This window comes from Muscardinus avellanarius, assembly GCF_963383645.1.
Source record: "Muscardinus avellanarius genome assembly, chromosome: 4".
Classification (NCBI taxonomy): domain Eukaryota; kingdom Metazoa; phylum Chordata; class Mammalia; order Rodentia; family Gliridae; genus Muscardinus; species Muscardinus avellanarius.
Genome location: NC_137789.1, coordinates 30,619,084 through 30,645,941, shown reverse-complemented (window position 1 = coordinate 30,645,941; position 26,858 = coordinate 30,619,084).

Sequence of the window (26,858 nt, the reverse complement as noted above, 5' to 3'; positions counted from 1 at the left end):
CACACACACACACACACACACCTAAGCAAAACAAAAAAGTTTCTGACACCTAAAATGAATGCAGTATATGAAGTAGCTGTTAGTTTTCTAAATAGATGATCAAATGGATTAGTGTGATGTTTTATTGCTATTAAATCCTATTACCACAGGACTTGGCAAGCTACATGGAAAACAAGTGTCACACCTCTCCTGTTAGAGTTTTCCTTGGGGCTTTGATTATCACAACTAATTTCTCTAAAGCACAAAGAAGTAGAAGATTTATCTTTCACATACTATTCTCATAAGACTGGCAGAACAAATAGTTATTTTAAAAATGGCTTATCTTTCTTGTATGAAAAAAATCTTGTATTATTTCTGAGAACAGACTTTTAAATGTTGAGACTGCTTTGTTATCTTACAGTATGAAAGTTCTCCATGACATCTAAAATGTCCTTTTACTCTAATTTGATCACTCTCAGTCTCAGTCCCCAGTAACTTAGAAATCCACATTTCCATAAACACAATCAAATCATTCCTAGAATTCACGGACCCTGGAGTCTAGCAATACTCAATCAAGTTTGCTTTTTTAACCACTCAATCTTGTTTAGTAAAGCTTGATTAGATTCTATCATCCTACTCATTAAAGATTCCATCTGTTTAAAACTTATTTTCTATTTAGAACACTATTTCTTTCCTGATCTCTGCTTTCTTTTTGTCTGATTCACTTTTGGAATTTTGTAATACAGAAATGAGTGTCTGTAATAGGTTGATTTTTTGGTTTTGAGAAAAATATAGTTTTTCTTTCTGGAGAACTTCAATAATCTTCTATTTACAAGTCATAAAATCAAAACAAGTTGTTCCACTTGACATAGCACAGGTCTAGACTGAAAGAAAATTTAAGGAACACACACCTGGAAGAATGAATAGATTTCAGTTAAAGAAACAAAATAACACAGTAAAGCCTGATGGCACAGGCCCATAATTCCAGCATTTGGAAGGCTGAGACTGTAGGATCACAGGTTCTAGGCCAGTGTTTATAAATGGGGAAACTTTGTTTCAAAATAAAAAATAAAATACTCCTGGAATTTAGCTTAGAGATGGAATTCCCTTCACCCCTAGTTCAGTCCGCAGTGATACACACACACACACACACACACACACACACACATTTTCAGAGGTAAAGGGTATGTTTAGTGCTTTAGTTATGGTGATGGTCAAAGATATATATGCATATGTTCAAACTCATCAAGATATGCACATTAACTGTGAGGGGTTTTGTATATCAATTCTGACTCAATAAAGTTAAAAAATACAAAAGTCAGTTGGGCATGGTGATGCACGCTTGCAATCACAGTACTTGGGAGGCTGAGACAGGAGAATCAAAGGATTGAGGATACCCTCAGCAAGTAGTGAGACTCTCATCAATTAAGCAAAACTCTGTTTCAAAATAAAAGTAAAATAGTACTGGGGATGTAGCTCAGAGGTAGGATAGCCCTGGGTTCAATCCCTAGTACCAATAAATAAATAAAAACAATTCAAAAGTCAGGATGGGTGGACTGTGGCAATTAGTATCAAAAATTCACCAGGAGAAATTTCAAAACTTCAAGGGGAACATTTGTCAGAGGAGAAGCTTGAGGATGAATTATGTAGTAAAAGGAGAATATTGCTCTCCTTCAAAAGAACTGTAATCAAGTTGGAAAACATCTTTAAGGTAGGTTAGTGCAGTAGGATGAGAATAAGTTCTTTATTTTCAAACACCAATTCCATGATTTATCTCTGGTCAAGTTACATAAAGTCTATAAGTGTCAAATTACTTTTCTAGAAAATAAAATGAATACTATCTACCATTGAAAGTTAAATTAGATGGTATGGAATTTCTGATTCATGCAAATATGCTTAAATTTTTAGAGGCCTCCACATCTTTTTGGTTCTTATATATACATATACATATACATGGTATGTATTATATATATACATGGTATATATTACCATGTATGTATAATATATACATGGTATATATTATATATACATGGTATGTATTATATATACATGGTATATATGTATATATATGCATGGTATGTATTACATATATCAATATTATATATTATATGCATCATTATATATATTTTATAATATATGCCTGTCTTGATGGCATTTGCCCTTCTTTTACCTAGGATATTTTAAATGTCACATGATTGACCTTGTCAATCAATGCCAGGTTTATTGTACCTTCCTCAGAATCCTTCCATGTTCAAACAATATATGGTAATATCATCAGCCTCTATTATTTTTTATTTGAAATCATCTTGTTCATTTATGGACATGGTTATTGTATGTTTCTCCAATGAAAATGGAAGTTTATTTGAGAATCTAATCTACTTTATATCTATACACTCAGATTCGTCATTTTAACAAAATAGGCAAACAGTGAATATTTATTCAACTAAAAACTTCATAAGTATGTGTAAGGTGCTTGATTTAGAATTATTTATACATAAATATTATTATTTGATGCCAAAAAGTAGCAACTTAGGAAGAACTTCAAGTCACAAAGATGAGAAATAACTTGTCTTTCTTCTCTGAGGCTATTTTAATTGGATGGCCTAAATTTGCATCAGTAATTCTTGCTCAGTGAAATAGTAGATACTACAACTGACAGATGACAAATGTGTTCTGAACAAGTAATAAAATATAAACTAGGGATTTTGTATTGACCAACAATATGCAATGCATACAAAATAAAATAAGAATTTTCCTTATCTATAAATAATTTTTAATCTATGAAAGAAACAAGTATATATACAATTAAATCTGTAAAAATATATGACTAATAGTGCAAATAACTAAAAAAAATAATCAGAAGTGTAGCTTTTCATTTTGGGATGGGATCTCAAAATCAGAGTACTAACAACAGACTAACAATTCACCTGCACCCGTTTTCATTTATTCTATATGATATAGATTTTCTAGAATATATATATTCTAACTCCTTTCTTTTATACTCTATGTTGAGGTACAAGATAGTACAGTGACTAATTTGACTTAATTCTAGATATTTTATATTACTATCTAATATCATCAGTATATGAAATTGTAAAAAAATATAGATTTCACATAAAGAAGTAATGTATCAAGTAGTCTAGATGTTCCTAATAAAAAGAACATATACCCCAGGTAAATAATATAAATACATAAAGTTCCTAATAAAAATAGCAGAGACCCCAAGAAAAATGTTTGGTATATGTGCATGTATGTGAGTGTGTTTGTGTGTGGGTGGTGTGCTTCAGCAATTGCGACCACTGCACTCATCAGCTTTTCAAGATGGTATACATAACTTAGGAAATATTAAAATGATTAAATAAATTTGGGGAGGAATAAGGTAAGGTTGGCATTCTAGTATGGTAGAAATGCTGATGGCAGGTTCAGGAGATATTAAATTGATTCTAATTTGACTTTAGCATAAGATTCATTGAAGATATAAATTAGAGAATGAATATGTACATTGAGAACAGATCTAATAAAATATTTAACACTAGGAATTGTTGACTGTGTAGCCAACCCATGATCAATGTTTTGAGAAAACATGTAATATGCAAATTTATCCTCCTTTTGTTTTATCTAACCATTTTTAGTGCAATATGTACTTGAGGCCTCGTGAGAAATAGCCATCAAAGATTTTTCTGTTGTAATCAAAAAGCTACAAGTAAGGCTTACAATGTATTTGGCAAAATAAAATATTATTCTAGTACCACAATAACTACATTATGGAGACTGTGAGAAGGAAATACATAATTTGTAATATAATATAATAAAATTCATTTATTTTAATTATTTTCTTTATATTTTAATTAAAAACCCTTTATTATTTGGTATGTATTTTTATAGAGATAATATCTTTCAAGATTTATGTAAAAAGTGAATATAGAAGCCAGAAGTGCTGGCACAGGTTTGTAATTCCAATACTGGGTGGGGAGGGGCTTAGACAGGAGATTGCTACAGGCCCACAGCCAGACTCAAAAATATAGTAGGACCCTCCCCAATTAAGTGAGACCCTGTTTAAGATAAAAAATAAAATAGAGCTGAGTGTATATCAGAGGTGGAATAACTCTGACTTCAATCCCCAGCACCCACAGCCCCCCAAAAGATTGAGCCTGCCAGAAATTAAAAGTAATTTATGATTTCCTTGATAAAAGTCATTTTGCAATTATAAATATAGCTTTCTGACATATTTCACTTCTTTAAAAATGTAAAGTATCTTGGGAAGAGGAGTTCATAATATTATTAGTAATGGTAATATTTTTTCTAGGCGGCTTTCCTGGTTTTACAGAAGGATTCAAGACAGTATGAGAACCCCTATTAAATTAGGATGTTGCTAGATTGGAGAGGCATTGTAGAAGAAGTAAAAATGGTAGAGACACTTCATGATTTTACTTGAGGTCAGCACTTCTACCAAGGTACAAGTTAAGATCATGCTTTGTTCTAGAAATGGTGAGTGATGAATGTTTGTTTGTTTGTTTGTTTGTTTGTTTGTTTGTTTGTTGTTTTGCAGGTCTGGGGATAGAACCCAGAGGCATTTGATCTCCAAGCTACACCCTTTGCCCAATTTTTCATTCTCTGTTTTGAAATAGGGTCTCACTGAGTTGCGGAGGGCCTTATTTAGTAGCTGAGGCTGTTCACTAACAGCAATCCTCTGTTCTCAGTCTCCCAAATGTTAGGATTACAAGCGTGCGCCACCATGCCCGGCTGGGGTGATGGGTTTTTTAATCATTTCTTTACCTTCACTCTTGGGCAGTTGTTAGACAATTGGATTAAAATTTATTTAATATACTAAAAACAATAGGGAGAAAAAATACTGTGATTATTAAAGGTTCTATGTGGAAGTATAGGATTCTGCATGACATTTAGCTATATCTTGAAAGTTTTACTGTATACTTTAAAAGTAACAGGAGGAAGTGACAAGAGGTATATATTTTTAATCTTAAACCTTTTATTTATGTTGTGAAGTTAATTATAAATATCTTAATTTGGGTATTGAGCATGAATAGAAAAAAATATTTTTTCTTAAAATATGGCAAACCATATAATATTTGGCCAGAAAGTTAATTGTTAATTATACTAGATATGGTAGTCCAGGTGGGACTGAGGATTGTAGCTTGACTTTCTGATACAGAAGTCTATGAAGCCAAACTCAGGTACAGTTAAAGACATGAATTTCATTTAGATAGAAAAAATACTATAAGAACATAGTAGCAGAAAATAGGTAGCAAGTCTGGCACAAATTTGCATAAGATAATTAAGTTATAGCTAAATATAAGTCCTGGACATGAGTAAAAACAACAGCAATAACACCCTAGATATCTGTAAAGTGCAATGAAGAATCAATTGGTATTAACGTTAAAGCACTCTTTGATTTACATAAAGTGTTTCTCCATGGAATTGGACATCTAAATGAATCAGAGTATTAAGTTGATTATTAAGACTTAAACATCAGGAGGGATGAAAGAACTTCATTACTGGCCTGGAACATCCTCATCATATACTCCTAGGAACAATGCTAAAGAGAAAGGTGAAAGGTAGACTTGTATCATAATGAAAAAAAAAAATCTCCAGAGAATAAAAACACATGTACAGCTCAGTTGGAGCAAAGGGTATTTGTTTGGCTAGATTCATATGAGTAATGAATTCTACAAATGCAAGTGTGATGATCTCATTGTGGGAAGAGGAGTGACCATGAGAGGTCGTGAGGGAGCATAATCATCTGAGGTGCGTGAGGAAGCAGGAAATTTTTATTTTATTTATATATTACTTTTTAAAATATCTATTTTTAGGTTTCAAAAACATATGTAATGTATCAGTAGTACAGATATAAAAAGATATAGATTACACGTTTATAGAAACACATGCACGTGTGTGTGTGTGTGTGTGTGTGTGTGTGTGTGTGTGTGTGTGAGTGATCAAAACATTTCCTTGTTGATATGGGTACAGGATCACCAAGGATTGGACATATGGGAATGCTAGGAAAGGTGGGTGGCATCTAAGTCAGGCAGCTTTTAATTCACATTTTATACCAACTGAGAGAACTTAAAATTTTCAGTTACTTTGCTAAAAAATAATTTTCTCATCTGTAAAATGAGAATAACATAAACTACCTCATAGTATGAACTAGGTATGCTTATCACAAGGTGGATGTTTAATTTATGCTAGTCATTGATATTTCAATTAGCAAAATTTAATTAATATTGAAGATTTCTTTTAAATCAGGTAGTTTTTTGTTATTGTGATGGTTTTTAGTTCTCCATATATTTTGAATTTTTGCCTTGTATTGGATGTATAGGTTGCAAGTATTTTCACCGATTTTGAAGGCTGTATAGAAGCTTTTTAGTTTAATTTAATTGCATTTGTCTTTCATGTGAGTGTGGGGATAACTGAGGAGTGAAACAGAGTCTAAGTGGGTGTACACAAGTTTTAAACCTGGCCTTCCAATACTGAGATTATAGAGGTGTTCTACCACACCTGGCTACATTTGTCTGTTTTTGCTTTTGTTTACTGTACTTATGCAATCATAACCCAGATTCCTTGCTCATTTTGATGTTCTGAAACATTTTCTTCATGTTTCCTTTTAGTAGTTTCATACTGTATACCTAAGACTTTAATTCATTCTGAGTTTAATTTGTGTATGTTACAAGGGTCTGATTTCATTTTTCTGTATGTAGGTATCCAGTAGTCTGAACTGCATTAAAAAGACTATCCATTCCCCATTGTGAGGGAGGGATTGGTTGAAGAGACATATTGTACAGCATAGTATTAAATAGCAATATATTTTATTTTTGAAAACTTCAGAGAGAATGAGTGTTATACAAATATCCTCTGGTAAGAAAGAAAGCAAAAACAAATATTGAAATGTTATCTCTAAGTGACCAAAAGCTTGATATCGGACAAATGAATCCGTTATGTGAGATTATCATTGTTAATTTTGGATTAATTGCTATAATATTAGATGTCAACCACTAAGCCAAACATGGGAAGGAGGGAATGGGGTGGGGATTGGGTAGGGGCTAACTGGGCAATGTGTGCATGTATGTCTACACAAGATTTTATCCCATTATGATGTATGAATACAGTACACCAATAAAAAAATTTTTAAAAATGACAATGGTTTAGAGAAACACATATTTTTGGCCATATATATTCTTTCCAAATTCACCTATCTAATTAGCAATTGTACACAACAAATTCATACAATTTTAACCTTTTAATTTATTTATTTTTTATATTTATTTTTTGGTGGTACTGGGGTTCCTAGAAACCCTCCTACCTCCGGCTATACTCTCAGACCTATTTTTATAGTTTTTGTGTTGGAAACAGGGTCTCTTAAGCCAGCACGTATGGCTTCAAACCTGCGTGATCCTCCTGTCTCCACCTCCCAAACAGGGATTACAAGCATGTGCCACCATACCTGGCAACGTTTTAATTTAAAAGTAAAATAACATAATTATTTAACATAGTTTTTCGGGGAGGCAGAGAAAATGGCGATGGAGAGAAGCAACATATCTCACTAGCTGAAGCAAATTAAGTTCAACTACTAAGAAGGCAACATCTTAATAAACAAGATTAAATTCAGCTTATCACCCAAAACAGACTCGGGGACTACAACGGGCGAAATCCAGTAACTCTGACTCGAGAGATTCGCGGCAACACTAAAAAAAAAAAAAAAAAAAAAAAAGCATAAGTGAGCTGCAGACCCAGGAGGCCATTGGTGCCATAAGGCGCCACTGGCCCAAACAGGGAACTACGGAGAATTGCGTGAAAAAAAAAAAAAAAAAAAAAAAAAAAAAAAAAAAAAAAACAGTCTGAAAATGGCCCTAGAGCTCCAACATCTTAAGCTGAGAGCTCACTTGAGCACCTGAGCGGCACTGTTTGATCACCAGAGGTGGCACCCACAGAGGCCTTGGGAGACCTTTCAGGACCCGGAACCAGACCTGCTAACTGGACCTGTTAACTGTGTACCTAGAGAATCAGCAAGATAAGGAAGTGCAGCCAGCCCTTCAGAGCCCCAGACTGGGCTGCCAGGTAACAGTGTGAGCTTAGATGAGCCAGGGGTCCCAGCGGGCACACAGTGAGTGCCACCAGAAAAAGCAATAACTGTGGGTGCCAGTGTGAGCCAAAAGGCGCAAGTTCAACTCCAGTGTCACAGGAAGGGCGCTTAAGGTGTAATACCAACAAGAGCGTCCCAAGGGATTGCTCCAAGCAAACAAGAGACATTGGAATATACTCCAGAAGCTTTCACAATGGCCGGTCATTCAGAAATTACACTGGCCCTCCCTATGTTCGTATAGTAGGAGGACTGATTTCTTTGTTTCTTTTTGTTTTGTTTTGTTTTGTTTTGTTTTAGTGTTGGGTTTTTTTTTTGTTGTTGTTGTTTGTTTGTTTGTTTTTTGTTTTATTGGGTTTTATTTTTTTATTTTTATTTTTTACTTTTATTTGGGTTTCTTGTTTGTTTGGTTCCTCCACTTTAATTCACAAGGTAGCTAGTTCATTTTATATTATTTTATTTTTATCCTTTTTTTTTTAACCCTTTTGTTCTCTCTTGGTGGTCTAATTTTTTGTCGACATTGTTTGTATTTGATCTATAATAGCCTTTGTACCTTATTTTGATACTTTATTAATTTGTGTTTACTCCTTCTACAAAAATCTTCAATTTAGCCTATCTACTATCTTCCCTCAAAACTTTGTTTCCTAACTTTGTTTAATACAAAGTTTCTCACATCTCCATACTTAAATATTCTAATACAAGAGTCCTACTATCTAATCTTCTCCCATTCACAACCTGATACAACCGTATTATACTTAAATTCTTCCACAACCTCTACCATACCTGACTCCTGCACCCATTACACTAGCTACTCCACAATCCCCCAAACCTCACCATCTGAAAAAGTATGCCTTACCTGTTGACTCTTCTAAATTCCTACTACTAAGACTGGAATAAACATAATACCCACAAATGATAGGAAGCAGATGACCAGAAAAGCAGGCCAGAGAACTTTGATATTATGAGACCCAGGAATAGAGAGAAAATAACAGAAGTCACAAATATTGACCTACAAGAAATGCAAGAAGGGGAGTTCCAAATTTTGATTTACAATATGATGAAGGAATTTAAAACAAGTCTAGAGGAGATGAAAGATGAATTTGAAATACTAAGGAAGGAATAGAATTAAAAATCTTAGGAGGCAAGATGGCGGCGGCCGCGGTCACAAAGGCAATCCCAGCTGGTAATCAGAACATGCATTCCTTGGAGAAGCCCTGGACACCAGAGTTTGGATTAAAATCTGATTGGGACAACTTAAGAAGACATTTTCAGCCATGACTTTCGATCTAGAATCCAGAAGAGAGAGTGGATAGTGGCAGAATTAGAAGCAAGATGAAAAGGAGGTGCCTGCCACACAAGAAAAGTGATTTTGGAGTAGAACATCCCAGAAGAGATTAAAGAAAAGACCGCTTCAGCCATGCATGCAGGGGACACTTAACATCATACCTTGTAAGAAAAGTGACCAGGGCATGGTGGCAGGAGCTGAGCAGTCCCAGGCGGTAAGCCAAACCGAGAGGACCAGCGCCTGGTGGGAAGCAGAGCCCACAAAGTTGGAGGCCCAGCGATGGGCGGGAGGCCCAGCGATGGGTGGGAGGCCGACCCCACATCCCAGGAGGCCTGGAGCCGGGCAGAAGAACGAGCTGGACATCCCAAGGACCTCAGCGCTGCTCTGCTGCACCGGGGCCCATGGTGCACTCAGAATAGCAGATAATGCTCTACACAGTGAGGCTGTGGGCCTCTGCTTCTGGAAGGGAGATAAAATTCACTGCTGTTGAGTGCTCGATCTCACAACCTCTTCAAACTACATATACTATCTTCTTTTTTATTAAAAAAAAAAAAAAGAAGAAGAAGAAGAAGAAGGAAAAAATATCGGAGAGGTGCCAGGGCCAGCGAGGCTGGGATCAGAGCCTGCTGTGAGGCAAGACCAGTGTTGGGGCCTCCAAGGCTGGGATCAAAGTCTGCCGAGGGGTGAGGCCAGTGCCGGGGCCAGCCAGGCCGGGATCGAAGACTGCCATGAGACAAGGCCAGTTCTGGGGCCTCCAAGGCCAGGATCGGAGCCTGCTGAGGGGAGAGGATGGTTCCAGGGCCAGTGAGGCTGGGATCGGAGCCTGCTGTGAGGCAAGGCTGGTGCTGGAGCCAAAGAGGCCCTTCTCTAATAACTTCACAGTCTCTGGTCTGATTTCTAAGTCTGTGTTCCATCTCCAGTCGATTCCTGTGCATTGTGAGAGGTAAGTATTTGGTTACATTTTTCTACAAATGGATAGCCAGTTCTCACCATTTGTTGAAAAAGCTGACTTTTCTCCAGCATATGAATTTGGCCCCTTTATCAAAGAACAATTTAAAGTAAGTGTGTGAGTTTGTTTCTGTATCTTTTGTTCTATTGATATGTGTACCTGTTTTTGTGCCGATACCATGCTGTTTTAACTATTATTGCTCTGTAGTATAATTTGAAGTAAGAGATCATGATGCCTCCTACATTTTTCTTATTGCTGAAAATTTCTTTGGCTATTCTGGATGTTATCTTTCTCCATATAAAATATACAACTAATTTTTCTAGGTCTATAAAAATGCCATTGTTATTTTTATAGGAATTACACTGAATCTCTAGGTCACTTTGGCAAATGGAAATTTTGAGGATATTTATTCTGCTTATACATGAAAAAGGGAAATAATTTCATCTTCCAAGGTTTTCCTATTTCTCTTTTTAATGTTTTATAGTTTTCATTGTAGAGGTCTTGTTAGTCTTTGGTTAGGTTTATTCCTGGATATTTGATTGGTTTTAAATTTATTGTGAATAGAATTGTTATCTTTATTTTTTTTTTTCGTGGATTCAGTTTGGGTATATAGAAAAACAATTGATTTATTTAGGTTGATTTTGTATCTCACCACATTGGTCATTGATGAGTTGGTTAATCAGCTTCAGTAGTCATTTCACTGAGTTTTTTGGGTCTTCTAAATATAAGAAAAGGCATTTGAAAACAAGGTTAATTTGAATTCCTCTTTTATTATTGGAATTTCTTTGATATCCTTTTTTCTTATTGCTGTGGCAAGAGTCTTGAGGACTATATTGAATTGGAGACTTCCATGAGGCAAGGCCGCTATTGAGGTCTCTGAGGCCGGGATCCGAGCCTGCCGAGGGGTTAGGCCAGTGCTGGGGCCAACGGCCAGCATTGGAGCCTTCCGTGAGGCAAGGCCGTTATTGAGGTCTCCGAGGTCGAGATCGGAGCCTGCTGAGGGGTTAGGCCGGTTCTGGGGCCAGCGAAGCTGGGATCGGAGCCTGCCATGAGGCAAGGCCGGTGTTGGGGCCTCAGAGGCCGGGATCAGAGCCTGCTGAGGAGTTTGGCTGGTGCCGGGGCCACTGGTCGGCATTGGAGCCTTCTGTGAGGCAAGGCCACTACTGGGGCCTCTGAGGCTGGGATCGGAGCCAGCTAAGGGGTTAGGCCAGTGTTGGGGCCAGCGAGGCCAGAACCGGGGCCTCCCATGAGGCAAGGCCACTGCTTGAGCCATCGAGGTCTGGATCAGTCCACCAGGTAGCCAGGCCACAACTGGGGCCATCAAGAGTGGGATCGGTATTTGCAACACGGCATGCACAGAGAAATATCGCAGAAAATTAAAACCAGATGCTTCCCCTAATCAGCAATACCTAGGAGGAAAGGGGCAACGGGAAGCGGTCGAGCTATAGAAGGGCCCTATAGTGAAGCAAATAAGGTGACCAATCAGAGGGTATGGAATAGGGGAGGATGGAGCCTCTTTAAAAAGCAGGAGGTACATAAACATATGTATCAAAGTTAATCACCAAACAAGCATGGGATCGAGGGAGGGGGAGGGAATGGGATGGGGACTAGATGAGGGCTAATTGGATGATGTGTGCTTGTATATCCTCTCAAGTCTTATATTCCAATATGATGTATGATTACAATGCACCAATAAAAATAAATTTTAAAAATGTGATATTGGGCATCCTTATCTTGTTCCTCATTTTAGGGTGAATTCTTGTAGTTTTTTCCCATTCACTATGATGTTGGCTTTGGGTTTTTTGCATATTGCCTTAATGATGCTGAAATATATTCCTTCTATTCCAAATTTCTGCAATTTTTTTAACATGAATGGGTGTTGTATTTTGTCAAATGCAGTTTCAGCATCTGTTGATATGATCATATGTTTTTTTTCTCAGTTCTATTTACGTGATAAATAACATGTATTGATTTATGTATGTTGAACCAGCTTTGCTTTTCAGGGATAAAACCAACTTGGTCTTGGTGAACAATTATTTTGATATGGTTTTGAATTTGTATAGCTAGTATTTTGTTTAGAATTTTTGCATCTATGTTCATCAAAGATATTGGTCTGTAGTTTTCTTTTTTTGAGGTATCTTTATTTGGTTTTTGGAATAATGTGATACTGGCCTTTTAGAAGGAGTTTGGAAGAATCCCATCTCTTTCAATTCCCCAGAACAAGTTATAAAGTATTGGGATTATTTTTTCTCTGAAAGTTTTGTGTAATTCAGCTGGGACCCCTTCTGGGCCTGAGCTTTTCTTTGATGGCATAATTTTTATTTCTATTTTTATTTCTTTGCTTTGTATTGGTTGGATTAGGCTTGCTGTGTCTTCTTGGTTCAATTTAGGTAGGTTGTATGTGCTTAGAAATCTGTAAATTTTATCCATGTTTTCCAGTTTGTTGGAGTATAAATTTTCAAAATAGTTTCTGATAACTCTTTGAATTTTCCAGCTGTTTGTGGTGATGTCTCCCATTCATTTCAGATTTAATTTTAATTTTAATCATTTATTCTCTTTTTCTTTTGCTTAGGTTGGCCAGAGGTTTGTCCATATTATTAATCTTTTCAAAGAACCAGCTTTTTTTTTGTTGATCCTTTGTATTGTATTGTTTTTTTTATTCATTTCATTTATTTCTGATCTGATTTTAATTATACCTGCCTTCTTCTGGCTTTAGAATTAGATTGTTGCTGTTTTTCTAGGTTCTTGAGATGGGTCATTAGATTGTTTACTTGACAGCTCTCTGTTCTTCTTAAGTGGGCACTCAGTGCTCTAAACTTGTCTCTTAATACCACCTTCAAAGTGCCCCATAAATTTTTGCATGCTGTGTCTCTATTTTTATTTAATTCCAGAAATTTTTTATTTCTTCCTTATTCCTGATCTTACCTGCCAAGACATCCTGCTGCCTCAGCATCTATGTGTTGAGACCCCCACTCCACATAGTTATTCGGCAAAAACGCCCCGAGAAGGAGGTGTCGTCTCTGGCCAAAGTACCCCCCACTTTTAGATACCCTTCACTATTATTCCTTTTAACTTTCTACACGAATTGCTCCAGTGATGTGAAATTAGGACTATAAAAAGAAACTGAGTCCATGGAAATAAACTCTCTAATAATTTGTCTAAACGTCCTTGGCTCTGCTCAACAATAATGAGAAACTGGCCAGAATTCAGGTACTGTGATAAGCACTCCAGCTGCAGCAATCACAAATGGCCTCCGACCTTCATCATTAAATCCTGCCTAGAGACAGAGAAAAACTTTGTGTGTGACCTTAAAGAAACAACTTAGCTGCCCAAATACAATAGACCCAAAGAAAAAGACTGTTAACTTTTACCTCAGTGTGAGCATTCCAGGAGATAGAAAAACTGACCACATAATTAGAAATAAATATTACAAAATAAAGGACAGACATTTTAAATATATATGTATGAAGGAAAAGAAATACCGTAAGAATAAGAAAAGCATTTTTGCATGAAAAAGAGCTTATCATAAGAAAGTCCCAACTGGGAAAGAAAGAAATTAGAAAGTTAGAAGCAGGCTGCAGAGAGTTTGTGACAGGGAAGTAGACTTTTAATAGGCTTGTTGTCTAAAGAAGAGTGCTCAGCAATTAAGAAAATACATCAGACAATTAGAACTAAGAACCTTGTGGTGTTATTTGCAGTATTTTGTCTACCAAACTGTGTTGTGATGCTTAAGCTTTCAGATTTAGAAGATAAGATGCCAACACCTGAATTACCACATCTCCCCACACTTGTTATATGAACTGAGCCCAAAAGATGGAAAAGTTCCAGGAAAAGTTAAAAAAGATTCCCCCGAGAAGCTCCCAAGCCTTGACTATCCTGGGAGGCTGCCACCTGCAACTGCTTATCTACAAGACCTTGGGACCTTGGAGAGGAACAGGAGTTAATTCTTCGAGGGCCAACAGCCAGCTGAAAGACCTCCCCCCTTTTCTCTTAACTTTACTGGGGAAGGGTATAAATTTCTTGGGGTTTTTGTAATAAAGTGTCATTGGCTCAAGAAGCCTTTGTCCACCTCAGGTTCTTTTCCAAAGCGTCATAACTAAAAACTTAAGGAATTCATAGAGGGAAAAGAACCGCTGCAGATAAGAATCTGCAGAACGTCGCCTGCCTTTTGTCCCATCTTTCTGAGGATTTGACCGGGAACGGACAATAACGACCTGACTGAGATTAGTCCGTGACACTTACCCATACCTCATTCAATAGTATATCACTCAATCTCCATGTATTTAAATATTTTTTGACTTCATGTTGCTGATTCTACTCTCATTCCACTGTGATCTGAGAAGATGCAGGGAATTATATTACATCTTTGAATTTGCTGGTACTTGCTTTGTGGCCCAGGATATGATCTATTTTGGAGAAGGTTTCATGGGCTGCTGAGAAGAATGTGTATTCTGCTGTTCCTGGCTGAAATATTCTGCATGTCATTAGGTCCATTTGGTTTATAGTTTTCTTTACTTATGAAGAGACTTTACTCACCTATTGCCTTGGAGATCTATCTAATGGCATGAGTAGTGTGTTGAAGTCTCCCAATATCATTGTATTTGGGTCTATTTGAGATCTGATATCCTGAAAGGTTTGTTTTACAAATGTGGGTGCACACACATTTGGGGCATACACATTTACTATCATTATATCTTCTTGATGAAGTGTTCCTTTTAATAAAAGAAAGTGCCTTGTTTTGTCTCTTCGAATGTGTTTGAGGTTAAAGTCTGTTTTATTGGATATCAGCATTGCTACCCCTGCTCATTTTTGGTATCCATTAGCATGGTATATATTTTTCCATTTTTTTCACTGTTAGCCTATGAATATCTTTGGCTGTAAGGTGTGTTTATTGCAAGTGGCATATATTTGGATTATGTTTTTTTAATCCACATTGTCAGTCTTTATCTTTTAATTGGTCAGTTATTTCCTTTGACTTTGAGTGTTACTGGGAAATGATTTTTGCTTTTGTCTTTTTTGTATTCTATATTTTCTTTGATATAAAGTTATTTCTTTTTTGCTTAATTGCCCCAATGATTGAATTAATCTCTTCTCTTATTCTGAAATTTGCTTCAATTTTTCATCCTTTTGATTTATTTTTTAAGTATTTTCTCTAGTGCTGGCTTATTATTTCTCAAGTTTTTGAAATTCGGCTTATTTTTAAATACTTTTATTTTTCCATCGATGCTGAACAATAACCTTAATGGATATAGCAGTTTTTCTTGGAAGTTGTTTTCATCATACCAGTTGTTTACATCACACCAGTCTCTCCTGGCATTCATGACTTGGAGTGATTTTTTGTTTTGCCCCTGAATGTCACATGTTCTTTTGTTCTCACTACTTTTAAGATTTTTTTATTTTAGCCTCTATGCTGGTCATTTTGATTATTACATGGCACGGGGAGTTCTGTGATCTTGTCTTAACAGTGTTCTATAGATCTCCTGTTTTCAAATGTCCAAGTCTATTCTCCTGTTTGAAAAATTTTCTGAAATCATTTTTCTGAAGAGATTATGGATACTCTTGGTCTGTGCTTCTGTCCCTTCTTCAGTGCCTTTTATTGGTAAGTTAGGACATTTCATATTGTCTCATATTTGTTAGGTGTTTAGGTTCTATTGTTGTAATGTCTTCTGTATAATGTTGGTAGTTGATTTTTGTTTGTTACAGCTACTGAGATCTGAGCTGTGCTGCTTTTCACAGTCATCGTTTTCTTCCTCCAAAAATAAAGATTTAATTCTTAGTTAAAAATTAAAATGTTTGTAAACTGATGAACATTATTTAGAAAATTTTGTACAGTGGGGAATCATTAGAATATACTAATACCTATTATAGAAAAATATTTACAAATTGTAATAATTATGTTAAAACTATCATCATTAAATTATTCTAATCTTTAGGTTATTGAATCCACTTAAAGAAATGATTTTCATAATTCATTTAAAGAAAAAGAAAAAGTATGCACAGTGATGTTCTTTGTTAATTATTATATTAAAATATGAAGCAAACTAAAAATACACCAGGAGAGAAAAATTTAAATAATTTTTAAAACTGTTCTATGAAAAAAGTCTATGTTCTAAAGTTAGATACAAATATAAATTCATATGTATAATTTGATTGTTTCAGTAATTCTATCATTTATCATCCTTATCTATCATTTATCTATCTAATATATTCTTTTTGAAAAGAGAATGAATAAATATTATAACAACTACATTGGAAAAACACACAAAGGAAATGAATTTTCCATTTCTCAAATATTTTACGACTTAATTATATTATCTTCAAAAACATATTTCAAGATTATGTGGAAGAAACATGCCATTTTTTTGTGTGTGTGTCTAGTGGTCCTTTGAAAATTAGCACTTAACCTACTTCATGTAATTCTGTTGGGTTTTTTAGTTCTCAGATGCTTTTTTTTTGTGTGTGTGTAAGGTGTCCACATGCTCTGGGGTGACCAAGAATTTTACAACCCTAGAAACTGAGAGTGATATCAGGAATACTCAGAAAAAATATAATTGTCTATTTAGAAACTTTCTGAGTTATGGGGACAGGTTCACTAACTTTTGGGTGGTTTGTTGAGTTTAAAGAATGAGTCTTAACCCATTGTAGTTATCATTGGATATCAATCAGAGTTATGGAAACAGAAATTCTCCTTATAAAATTTGAGTACTTAAATCCAGCATTATCTGTAATTTTTTTGTCAATTGATTTATATTTGCTTATTTTTTGGTTTCCCTGAGGGAAAAAAAATTGAATAATAGTTGAAAGTAATAAAATAATGGCTCAAGGCTTCTAAATATTTGGCATATCAAAGACCGGATTTCTATTACTTTTCAATAATTGAAATGATATAATAAAAACAAGTCAAATGTCTCTTCTCTTCCATAGGTTTAAGGTAATGTTAATTACGCTTATGTCTTATTCTGAGCTCAGTTGTTTGTGTTTATGGAGCATTTTTATTGCGGGAGTCTCTCTTCAGTACAGCCATTCATTCAATGTAAGTCCCAAGAGTTACAAAACTCCCTTCAGTTACTCTTGAGAAAAAATACAAAGTGAGCTCTATAACCACAGGAGCCAACTGCTGTTAATCTATTTTAGGTGGCAGATTCTGGGACATTATGACAAGAATACATAGATGACACCTTTAGATAATCCTAGAGGAACAAATTGCAGACCTATCAAATAATTTTATTGAGCTGAGCCAAGAAAAGATCACACAGAACAAGAACACTTGCCAAAATATGAACAAAAGAAAGGAATTTATGGAAGTCATTTTTAGGATATGTCTGTATGGATCCTGACACAGTAAATAAATAAATAAATAAATAAATAAATAAATAAATAAATAAATAAATAATAAATAAATAAATAAAGCAAGCACTGGGGAACATAACACCTTTTTTTCATTTGTTTTTGGAAGGCACCTCTCACTTGGGGGAACTTTATTTTATTAAAGGCTGTCAGGGAAAAAAAAAAAGGTCTGCATTATCACATTTTTCAGGAAGGATAATCTGGTGCAACAGCTGTTAGCCTTTGTACATTATTTGTAATTCTGTCTCTTCTAAGGTATGTTAGGAGCTTGACTTTGATTTACAGTATTTTATTTCAAGTATAAAATAGATTATTAGCAAGGTGCATGAAGAAAGTCTAGTTTTCATACAATGACCATTTTATTCAGGATAATGCATGGAATTAAGGAGTGTTAAACTTTATGCAGTTTTTTTACAATGCCTTAAAAGAGTGTACTATTGAAAAAGATCGTGTGTGTGTATGTCTGTGTATGTGTATGTGTGTGTTACTGGGGATTAAGCCCAGGAAAATTCCACTTCTGAGCTGCACTCCCAATCATATTTTATTTTTTTTTATTTTGAAATAGGGTCTCACTAGATTGATGAGAGTCCCACAACTTGCCAAGGCTGTCTTCAAACCTGTAACCCCTTCTCTCAGCCTCCCAAGTACTGGGATTACAGGTGTTCTCCACCACACCCAGCTGGAAATGATTTTTTTAATTTGAAGATTATCTTAGTGCCTTTTTTCTAATACTACATAGCTTTAAAGGATATACTTTCTCTCTAATAGAATCTAAAATGTAAACCGTATTATCATTTTATTTTATTATTTTATCTGTGGCACTGGGGATGGAACATAGGGGCATTCTACCTATGAGCTACATCTCTATTTTTAAAAAAAAATTTGGAAACAGGTTCTGCTGAGGCTAACTTTGAATCTGCATTCTTCTGGTTTAGCCTCCCAAGTACTGAGATTACAGTCTTGTGTCACCATGCTCAGATTGTATTATCTTTTTCAATGTCTCTCCTCCTCTAAACAGCCCACTCAACTATTGGTTTAACCCTATAATTTTAGGGTTTGTGGTTTATTAACTTAATTTTATTTTTTGGAATCCCAGCCTCTCATAAAGTATTTGATATGAGATATTTGATAACTATGTTTTGAATTGCATTAAGTGGAAACAACTTTGTTACTTCAATAGTAAATTGGTAGCTGGGTGTGGTGATACATGTGTGTAATCCCAGAAGTGAGATAAAATAACTAAACTAAACTAAATTAAATAGTGGTGGGCGTATAGCTCCAAGATAAAATGCCTCTGTGTACAATCTCTAAAAACACACAATAAAAAAGAAGGAAAGAAAGCTGCATATTACAAGTAACATGCGTTTTATTTTCAGTTACACGTGAGTTTACTTTATTATACTTTATTTTTGTTAGTTTATAAAAACTAGAACTAGACCTAAAGGAGCCAGGACATGATTATATCCATTTCTCATGACATTTATGGCCCCATTCCATACTCATTTTATCTGATTCAGCATTTTAAAACTGTATTCCAGATATATTTAGACTAAAGTCGCATGCCATGATAAAGTCTATATTCAAAAAAAGTTATATGAACTTAGCATTATATAAACTATTTTGCTCATCAATTCTATTTTTCCACCCCACTTCCCTCTCCCAACCTTACTTCCAATTTATCCTCTTTTATCCAAAATCACTTTTGTTTCCTATTTTCTTTCTAGTTTTCACATATGAGAGAAAACATATGACCTTTGACTTTCTGAGACTGGTTTACAAAATAATATTCTCTACTTGCATCCATTTTTCTAGAAATGACATAACTTTGTCCTACTTTCTAGTGAGCAAATTTTTATTGTGTGTTTATATAGCACTTTGATGGCAAGCATGTGGAGAAGTGGGAATTTTAGTTTTTTGTTTGTTTGTTTGTTTGTTTTTGCTGGTCTGGGGATGGAACCCAGGGGCATTTGACCTCCGAGCGACACCTCCTGCCCTATTTTTTATTCTTTATTTTGAGACTGGGTCTCACTGAGTTGTAGAGGGCCTCACTAAGTAGCTGAGGCTGTCCGCGAACCGCTATCCTCCAGGTTTCAGCCTCCCGAATGCTGGGATTACAAGCAGGTGCCACCACGCCCGGCTTCTAATTTATTTTTGATGGAATTGCAAATTAGTGAAACCACTTTGGGAAACAGCATGGAGGATCCTCAGAAGAGTGGGAATAAACATACTATATGATCAGGCAACACCACTTCTGGGTATTTACGCAAAAGAATGGAAACCAAACTACCAAAATAATGCATGCATATCTATGTTTGTAGCTGCACAATTTACAATTGCCAAACTATGAAACCAGCCAAGATGTCCATCAACAGATGAATGGATTACAAAATTATGAGATATGAGCACAATGGAATTTTACTCAGCCATAAAGAAGAACAAAATTACATCATTTACAGGGAAATAGATGTAACTGGCAAACATTATACAAAGTGAGATTAGTCAGTCCAAAAAAAACAAGAAACTGGATGCCTCTTTAATATGCAGAAGCTACAGAGAAAATGGGTCATAGGAGAAGAATAAAGGGGAAACTATAGATGAGCAAATAAGGCAACCCAATTGAGAGGGATAGGAGGAGGGAAGACAGAATTTCCCTAATGTAAAAGATGTATATTCACAAACATCAAAGTCAATCACTAAGCAAACATGAGGAGAAAGGGAGGAAGGAATGGGATGGGAATTAGGCAAGGGTTAATTGAGTGATATGTGCATGTATTCCTATAACATCTTTTACTCCATTAAGATGTATGACTATAATGCACAAATAAAAAAAGTTAAAAAGATGCCAGGCGTGGTAATCCCCCCACTCCCCCAGCTTGGGAGGTGGAGACAGGAGAATTGCACAGGTTCGAAGTCAGCCTTGCTGGCTTAAGAAACCCTGTTTCCAAGTAAAATATAAAAATAGGTCTGGGAGTGTAGCCTGGAGGTAGAAGGTTTTCCAGGAACTTCATTACCACCAAAAAACAAACAAACAAACAAACAACAACAACAACAACAACAGTTAAAAAGTACACAAGTAAGTTTATAAATTTGCTTTTATTCTATATTGCTTGTTCATATAGACCTCATAAAATAAAAGCCTTGAGCATTTTTACTGAAAATTGTTTAAAACACTAAAACTGATGTTTGCCATTTTTTCAATAATTCTTTTTCCTTTTAATACCTCTTACTATCTCATGCTACTTATGAAGAAAACACATTATTATGATGCTCAATGTATTTCAAATTTATTCAAACATTTTACACTTAAAATTGCTTATTTTTTCTCCAATTACTCCCAATAACCTGGTTTAAAATACCCAGACCAGACTACTAACTAGCCAGTGCCCCCAAACAAATAGATGTATGTTTTCTCTTACATGTGGAAGCTAGAAAGAAATTCAGAAATACAGGTAACATCAGGTAGAAAAGCAGAGGTTCCAATATAATGATTGATAGGGTCTATGGAAGGGAGGGAAGAATGAAGATGTAAAGTGTAAGAGTTGAAATAATGCTATATATGTCTAAAAAATTAGCAATCTCAATCCCATGTACAGGGAGATGGAAGAAGGAGAAAGAGGTGTGGAACTCGGAGGGAAGTGCCCCAAGAGCTGTGCGTAAGTGTGCTTCTGTCATTTTATTTCTCAATATGATGTTTAACTACAATGGTCCAAGTAAGAAAATAAAATAAAATAACTAGATCTTTTGTCCAAGCCAGAAATAATGAAAACTCTTCTATCCTCCAATATTCTACTGTATATGATTTGAAGTATCCATCTTGATCTGACTGGCTGCCACTTTGGAGCATCATTTTCATGTCCTTTCCAGGAGAAAAGTTTATTCATACTAAGTTTATTTCTGAAAGCTGCCTTTAACAGAAGCATGGTACAAAAATCAAATCCTCAAGGAAGTGTTAAAAGTTTTAATTTTTTTTTTGGTATTTCAACTCATACTTTCTGGAAAAATGACTCAAAAGATATTAGAAAAGAAAAACAGAATTTTAATTACATTAGAAAGTTTCCTGTAAGTTCTAAATCCATTAGAATGGTTTTGGCATGTACCCAGTAAATTCAGATTTTTGATTTATTGATTTCTTAGTACTTGATTCCATTACTCTTATCCATTTTCTTTTTATTTCCTGGATCCTCTTATACTTTTAGAAATTCTTTGCTTGGATAAAATGACCCACAATTGGCATTACTTCAAGACATTTTATTATAAAATTTATGACTATTTCTCTTGGCATGAATTAGGACAATTTTAAACAGAGTAACTTTCTGTAAGTGGGAAACTCATTGACAGGTGAAATAGGCATTTTATTTTGCCTTTGAGTGCACAGTCAGCAAAAAGTTACTGAGATCATGAACTTTCCTAGATATATGGAGCTGCATTTTTCTAGTACTGAGAGAAAACTGTGATTCTACTTGGGAGATGGCATTATTCTTCATGCATCCCATGTCCATTTTTAGAGTCATCTGCTCCATAAAATTCCAACAATAGAGTAGTAAAAGTTAAGAAACACAGATTTTAACTATATTTTCTTAAAACTAGAAAACTCTATGATTAATTTAGAAATCACAACTTGCTGAGTTTCAAAAGAGGCAAGAATATGCACCCTCACATGATTTCTGAATTATTGATATGAGGTACAAAAAGATTAAATTTTGTCACAGAGTTATTCTAATAGTCGAGTGGTTTTGCTAGCATTTTCATTAATTTTATTTCAATTTTCTGATTTCAATATTTTTATTTAACCTAAATAAATAGCTTTCCCTAAAATTCTGTATATTGTTAGTGACGTTTCATTATCTCAACACAATGACTCACTGATCTGCAACTAAATATTATCCATGGCTAGCAACATGTCCACTATTCTTTCAGTAGCTCATTTTTTTTTAATTTTGTATTGGGGATTGGACTTAGTGGCATTCTACCTCTGAGCTTCACCCCCAGCTCTTTTTTTATTCTTTATTTTGAAACAGGGTCTCACTATGTAGCTAGCTGAGGTTGCCTGTGAACCAGTGATCGTCCTGTCTCAGCCTCCCAAGTACTGGGATTAAAAGTATATGCCACCACATCCAGCTCAGTAGCTCAGTTGCTCAGTTTTTACATCATTCAGTTGGAGTAAGTATTGCAAATGTGATTTTTAAAATGTATGTATTTAGCCAGGCATGGTGGCACAGGCTTGTAATCCCCGCGCTTAGGAGGCGGAGAAAGGACGATCACGCTGGTTCGAAGCCAGCCTTGCTAGCTTAAGAGACCCTGTTTCCAAATTTTAAAAAAAGTAAAATAGGTCTGGGAGTGTAGCCCAGAGGTAGAAGGGTTTCCAGGAACCCCAGTACCACCAAAAAAAAAAGTATTTATTTATATTTAAGTTGACAAATAAAACTGTATGCACTTATGTATAACATGATTGCTTCTAATATACATACTGGAATGGCTAGATCTACCTAATTAATGCATATATTACCTAATAAACTATAAATGGTAGAAATATATATAATGGAATACAATTCAGCCATAACAAGGGGGAAATAGAACTTAAAGATATTAAGTGAAATAATTCAGGCACTGAAAGAAAAAACAGTTATTTTTTTCATTGTTCATCATGAGATTTAAATATGAGTAACAAGTTAAACTTCATAGTATTTTGCAAATATATATTTTGCATTTATAATGAAATCCAAGGAATGTAACGTAATTATATTAATTATACATCTAAACCTATTATATTTTCCTAGTGAATTATGAGAACTATTTCAGTTTCACAAAAGTAAATAAAATGGAATAAATTTAAACTTTTTTAGAAATCAGTTCAAGCCAGCCCTGGTGGTGCACACTTGTAATCCCAGTACTTAGGAGGCTGAGACAGGAGGAACACAGGTTTGCATCCAGGCTTAGCTACTTAGTAGGGCAACTTAGTGAGACCCTGTTTCAAATTAAAGAATAAAAATTGGGGCTAGGTAGAATGCCGCTGAGTTCAATTATCAGTACAAAAATACTACTAATTATAATAACCAGTTCAAACAAGATGAAAATAACCTCACCAACCATTTAAATAATTTTGATTCTATTTTACTCTCTTTTCTTTATTAATTTCACAATTAAAGACTATTTCTTCTGTCATGTACATATTATGATATATATGGCATAATAGTAAATATTAATATTATTAATATATATTAATATATTATAATATGTATATGTATATATAGACTTATGGAAGCATTTACTTTTTTTCCACTTTGTATTCCATGATGAAGTCTTAAGTTTTTAAGAAAATTATAATTATAAAATACCTAGTAAATTTCAGTTGACAGATCTGTAATCTAAGTCTAGACCCTAAGTAATAGATTCAAGGGAGATGTTAACATTGCTCTATTATGAAATGCCACATACATGTGTTTTCTTAATGCAAGATTTCCTTGAGAATACGTCTAACATGTATTTTCAAAGAGCTAGGCAATCAAGGGGATCTTATGAAAAGTGACACATGAGCTGTTCTCTGGAAGCATGTTGAAATAATAACCATATCAATTCAATGAGGACTTATAAGATCTTAGGGTCATTGGTAGGACGCCTATCTTATCACATTAGTTAATGATAAATAATGTTTAGAAAATGTATTTGGAGTCAATCACTCTGAGAAATAGCAACTTGCTGGGGATATTTTCTTACCTGGGGACATATTTATTTTTCTAGTAGGACAATATTTAGCTTACTTAAATCTCTCCAATATTTATCAAAACTTCTCGACAATTGTTAAAATTATCCTCTTCTATTTGCTTCTGAATCATCCTCAGCACTGTCATATGGGTTATCATACTGTTTTGTAAGGTACCTCTTTATATAATTTACCAAACAGAACTCCAGGGTAATGCATGAATTTCAACTTTTGTAGTCCCAATATTTAGCATAGTGATGAATAGAAGAAGAACATAGTAAATATTCTGTATGTAAAGGAGTTAATGAATGCAAGTTTAACTGGACAAAATAGTTGAATAAGAGATGCTACATTTTTTCCTCCATAATTTCTTTAGTTATTCTTAAATGTGATTCAAAGGATCCATACAATAAAAACTTTCTGGGACCCAAAACCAGGAATTTTGTTTCAATAATTCTGAGATGGAGCTTAGAAAGTTTTATTTTAAAAATTTCTCCAGGCTTGGGACTCATTATTCTAAAGTCAAATATTAATTGGATCAGTAGGTAAAGGGTAAAGTTGGTTCCTTGGAAGCTGTCACTCCATCTCCCTATATGCTCTTTGCAGCCACTCTTGTCTGAGATCTTGGGTTACTCCAGGTCCTCATTATTTGACAGGATCAAAGTACCATTTTTAGTGAGACCCATGAGCTTTTTTTTTTTTTTTATAACCTGTCCTTCAGCAGGGAAATTTCATTTTGGTATGATGGAACATATTTTCATAATTCTTTATCCTTCAAGCTATGTTGCACCCTATTCCAAAATTATTTATTTTGAAACAATGAAGCCTAAAATAAAAGTGTTTGTGTGTGTGTGCGCACGCTTTGGGAGGGATTAAGAGTAGAAAATACAAATATAAAATTAATTGATATTTCAAAATACTTTGTGAACTATATAATCAGTCAGATTTGTCTTTTAAGTTGGTTAATAGACAAAGAAAATTATAATTCCTTTGTAAATAATAATAATGCAAATAATGAATGATAATTACAGTAATAATAATTGACAAGCTTATTATGCTTTTATATTTCAAGCTATATTCAAAGTGTTCTGTTTTTCCTTACTTATCTCTACAGTGGGATTACAAAGTAGGTACTACCATAATACTTTAAAAAAATAGCAAGTGCAGAATTAAACCATAGAAATCAACACCACTTATATCTATCCATTCAGTCATTTAAATCTTAAAATATGGCACTTCACATCCAAATACCTAGAAAAAAGAGAAAATACACATGCAAATTAAAGATATAAAAGAAGTAACTAAATAATGGATTGGGATAAAAAGTGGACAGTATGAATAAGTAGATATAGGTTTATTGGGTAACTCAGATGAAACTAGTTAATTTGGAGCAATATAAAATTGTCAAATTTGAAAGCACATATAAATGTTGACTCTAGAAGTATAAAAAAATCTAAATTTAAAGGATATATGTATATATATATTTCAAGAAAATAAAAAAGCATATTTTTGTAATGTGTGTGTGTGTGTTTGTGTGCAGTGTGTGTGTGTGTGTGTGTGTGTGTGTGTGTGTGTGTGTCTGTTTGCAATGCTAAGATATTGAACCAGGAACATTTTACCTCTGAACGCACACCCCAAACTGATTTTATTTTTTATTTGAAAATGGTGTTGCTATGTTCTGGAAAGCCTCACTAAGTTGCTGAGACTGGCTTTCAATCCTTTAATCCTTCTGTCCTAGTCTCCCAAATACTAGGATTAGAGGGGTGTACCACCACACCTGTCTTTTTGGTAAATTTAAGGTAGAAAAATTGTAAAAATACAATTTCTATGGTCAGAAATCAATAAACTATTATACGCTAAAATTAAGCACTACTGGGCTGGGTATATAGCTCAGCAGTAAAACATCTGCCTAGTTTTCACATGGCCCTGGTTTATATCCCTGGCATTGCAAAAATAAATTAAATAAAAAATAAAATAAAATAAATATTCCTAAATATCACCAACTAACCGAAGAGATGAGTGACAACTTGAAAAAAGGTATTTGTAGCATCTGAAATTGCTGAGATTATTTCATTAAAATTAATAAATAAATGAGACAGGAAACCTAATAGAACAAGTATCTAAAAATGACGAGTAGGCAACTTATAGAAGGGGAACTTCCAAAGGCTAACAGGTTTTACAGATACATTTAATTTACTAATAATAATATTAATAAACATTACTCTCTGGGGGCATAAATAATAGGTAGAATGTTCCTGGGATCAATCTCCATTTAAGAAGAAAGAGAGAAGGAGGAAAGGAGAGAGAAAGAAAAGAAGGAAAAAAAATAGGCAGGCATGGTGGCGCACGCTTGTAATCCCAGCACTTGGGAGGGTGAGACAGGAGGCTTGTGCAGGTTCAAAGCCAGCCTCAGCTACTTAGTTTACATTTAAAGTATAAAATAGGTCTGGGACCCAGTAAGACGCTGGGTTCTGGGCGGGGGTCGCGGGCTGGGCACGCCAGATGG